Genomic DNA, 4,531 nt, shown 5'->3' with positions numbered 1-4,531 from the left:
ATGTGTCGACATAATTAGAGATGTTTTCATATAGTGAGCCGCAGGAGGAGACAATTGGTCTTCCCGGAGGGTTTACTAGAGTTTTGTAAATCTTGGGTAAGAAATATATACATGGTGTTATTGGGTGATCGATTGTTAGATACTTTTTCTCTTCTTCATTGATCAAACCTTTTTCATACCACATGTCTAGATGTTCCTGCAATTCCTTCTTCATTTTTACATATGGATTTGTCTCTAGTTTCTTATAGTTATTCTATAACCGGAGATTTCTTAAGAATTCTGATGAATGTAACCTGGAACTCTGAATATCTCTTAGCCACAATTGATGTGGTCTCACTCTACACGTCGATTCTCCATGAGGTCGGAATGGAAGCATGTGAATATTATCTGAAACAACGTAGCATTACGCAACTAGATCACACAAGAATGCTGATAAAGATGGTTGATCTATGTTTGAAGAATAACATATTTCTCTTTAACAAACAATTGTATAAACAAGAATGTGGTACAGCCATGGGCATTTCTCTATCTCCCAACTATGCAAACATCACCATGGGCTGGTGGGAAAAGACCATAGCATGGAACCAAGATAATCAATCAGATCTGGATCGAATAATACTTTGGGTACGTTATATCGACGACCTGTTTATTATTTGGAATGGCACAAACTCTCAGTTTCAGAATTATTTTAGAAAGCTGAATGACAATGATCTAGGTCTACAGTTCAGGTGCACGACAAGCACAAAAGAAATAGATTTCCTAGACACCAAAATATAGGTGTCCGGCGGAAAATTGGAATTCACCCTATTTCGGAAAAAAACTGCGACAAACAGTGTGTTACATGGGACAAGTTTTCATCCCAAATCCCTTCTAAACAGCATACCATATGGAGAATTCATACGGATAAAGAGAAACTGCTCCATACCAGAAGATGCGGAAAAAGTAATTCAAGAGAGTAAACGAAGATTCACAGCGAGAGGATATGAGGAACGTGTTCTGAATAAATGCAAGAAAAAAGTAGACCAGAAAACCAGGACACAGACACTAATTGAACAACCGAAAAAAACTGAAATAAACGCACCACCCAGATTCATAACAACTTTCAGTAAGGAAAGTGGAAATATTGCCCGAATAATGAAGAAATACTGGCATCTCCTATCAGGGGATCCTGACATTGGAGCAACAATTGGCGAAGTACCATCAATAACGTACAAGAAAAATACCTCTTTGAAAGATCTACTGGTCAAAAGTTACTTTCAAGTAAAACCAAAATCGGACTGGTTGCAAAACCAACGGAAAGGCTTTCAACCATGCAACACATGTAAAGCTTGCAAGATTGGAAAAAATATGAAAGTGATTCAAGAACCAGATGGAAAACTAATGAAAATAGACCAACACATCACATGTACTTCCAAAAATGTGGTATACATCGTGGAATGCAAATGTGGCATGAAGTACATTGGGTGCACCACATGTATGTTGAAAAAGAGGATTTTGGAACATATTCGAGCGGTAAAAAATTTCGAACATGCAATATGCTACCGCCAAACATCTAAGTACATGCCATAATGGAGACTGGAGGCAAATGCATTTCTACGGAGCAAAAATGCTGGACAAAATGGAAAGAGGAGGAGATGCAAATCGAAAGCTCCGTCAAATGGAGTCTCAAATGATAATCAGATTCAGAACAAAACACCCCCAGGAATGAACTTTGGGGAGGACCTCCACATTCATCTGGAATAAATGCTTAAAATTGCACTAATCATGATAAGGGTACTACACCCAATACTTTGACATTGATAAACATTAATATATATGCCACAGTGAACAATAAGTCACGACATACTAATGGTGTAACTGAGAAACACACACAATGTCTTTCTTTTCTTTTCAATATTATTTTCAAATGTTTGTAACTACAATTCCCAGAATGCCTCCTAATGGCAAAAATGGGACAGTATAAAAAGTAACACTGTGGAAGGACTAACCGACCGTGAGCAAGGCCAGTTGTGGCTGAAACGCGTTGGTGGGGTGAAGCAGTAATTAAATAAGGCTTGAATAAGTACCCTGGCTGTGCCGCCTCTTTTGTATAGCAATATATATATATATATATATATATATATATATATATATATATATATATATATATATATATATATATATATATATATATATATATATATATATATATATATATTACCTACTGGCGATAGCCAGTAGGTATATATAGTTAGAATTTTTTCTCTATGGGACTTTTGAAAATTCTATGTCTAATAACTTTGGCGTTTGTGGACGGAATCGGCTGAAATTTTCAGGAAAATGGCACATTTTGATTCTGAGCAGCCCCTGAAAATTTAGGGGGGTTTCGTCAAGGGGGGGCTGAGAAAAAAGGGGGGTCCCAAAACGCGTTTTTTCCATTCATTTTTCCATAGGGCGGTTGGACTCACTTTTAGCTCGAACGGCTGAATGGATTTGCACGAAACTTGGCATAATTGTAGGGACTGTTAGCCCGATGTGCCTTTGCTAGGTCTCAATATATGTGCTCCAGTAGTTTTTGAGAAATTAACGTTCAAACCAAGATATATATCTGTAACAGCGCTCTGGGCAGCGATCCGGTCCGCTTACTTTTCGCTTATCGGAACTTTGCGCGCAGAAAGCTGATTGGCTCTCCGGTGTCTGTCAACATTCTAAACAGTCCGGAGCGGACGCCATCTTGTCTCTCGGTAGGATCGAGAGAGAAGAAGAGGTGGAAAACGAAAGGGGAATTTAATGAAAGGGGGCAAGGTATCCCCCTCTTGACCCCCTAGGAATGTTGTTGGGGTTATTAAAGGTCCCGTGGGGAAAATAAAAAAAAAATGATTTTTCACAGTAGAAGCGCGGCCGCGAACTGGTAGCGAAACGGGAATTCGCCATTTTGTGCTTCGTTAATTAAATTACTAGTTATAAGTGGGTGCGGGAGACGTATCCTAATCCCCTATGTTTCCTGAGGGTGGCTGAGGAGGCTGATATATGTTGATACATCTCTTCCAGCGGCTGTGCGTGAGCTTTTTTTTTTTTTTGCTGCGTGACAGTCCGGAGCGGCCGCCATCTTGTCTCTCGGTAGGATCGAGAGAGAAGAAAAGGTGAAAAACTAAGGGGGAATTTAATGAAAGGGGGCAAGGTATCCCCCTCTTGACCCCCTAGGAATGTTGTTGGGGTTATTAAAGGGTCCCGTGGGGAAAATAAAAAAAAAATGATTTTTCACGGTAGAAGCGCTTCACGGGCCGCGAACTGGGCCGCAAACTGGTAGCGAAACGGGAATTCGCCATTTTGTGCTTCGTTAATTAAAGTACTAGGTATAAGGGGGTGCGGGAGACGTATCCTAATCCCCTATGTTTCCTGAGGGTGGCTGAGGAGGCTGATATATGTTGATACATCTCTTCCAGCGGCTGCGCCATCTTGCCTTTTTTCGAATGCCACAATTTTGTCGTGCACGGCAGCCATTTTAGATGCCAGGCTGGTCCCAGGCTATCACCTAACCCTGCGGATGTAGTTTATGGCCCCAGCTGTAGAGAATTCAGACATGCCAATCCTCCTGATTCAGGCGTGTGAGTACTGATTTCAGTGCTAGTCTCCCGCCTCCCGATTTCTGCAAGCAAAAACCCGGGGGCATATTACAAACAACTAGCGATAATTTTTGTCTCTAACTTGTTTAGAGACAAAAATTATCGCCGCACATCGGCGATTTTTATCGCAGATAAACCTTGCTATTATCGCAGAAAAGTCAGCAATATTCATGTATTATCGATCTAATGCTCTTAGCCATGTTATCCACCTCCCATTGGATAACATGGCTAAGAACTGCTCAGGGCAGGTGTTAGATTTTGGAGATATTCGCGCTTAGCGCGAATATCTCCAAAAGTTGGTAATAGAAGGTAGCGATGTTAGGGACTGTTTCCAGTCGCTAACATCTTGGCACGCCACTTTGCATGTCATTAGTGATAAGTATCACTGACATGCAAAGCGGGGCCCAAGATGGTCGCTATCTCCTTTTAGCTGTCACTAACTGGTGTTAGCGACAGCTTGGTAATAGGGAAATAATTTTATCTCCGCTTTCATGGCTTTTAAAGCCAAAAAAGCGGAGATAAACCCCCTTGATAATATGCCCCACGATTCCTTGGGGGTTTCAGCTGACAGGGCTTGGTATTGTGTTACATGGTAATTTTTCCATGAAACGTCAGAGGGTCGATGCAGGGGTTCTAGAAGAGGTGATAAACCATTTAAGCCTCATGAACAAGCGCATGGTCTTTTAAAGATTTGTGAAGTACTCGGGGCGGCGGTGTGTGTGTGCCCTCTTTCAGGAGCGGGCGGGGGGGCACTGCCAGCAACTTGCCAGGTCAGGTAGTGTTCAACACGTGCATCACCCTTTCTCTGCCTGCTATTGCGCTCCATGCTTCGGAAAGGTAAGAAAAAGAACGTGCATTTGAGTTTGAAATGTCCGATCCTGCAGCAGCACACTTCCAAAGCCCACACATGACAATAACCCGATTCA

This window comes from Lissotriton vulgaris, unplaced genomic scaffold (assembly GCF_964263255.1).
Source record: "Lissotriton vulgaris unplaced genomic scaffold, aLisVul1.2 SCAFFOLD_6155, whole genome shotgun sequence".
In the NCBI taxonomy this organism is placed as follows: Eukaryota; Metazoa; Chordata; class Amphibia; order Caudata; family Salamandridae; genus Lissotriton; species Lissotriton vulgaris.
The sequence above is the reverse complement of the archived record's forward strand: the minus strand, read 5'-3'. Positions refer to the sequence as shown.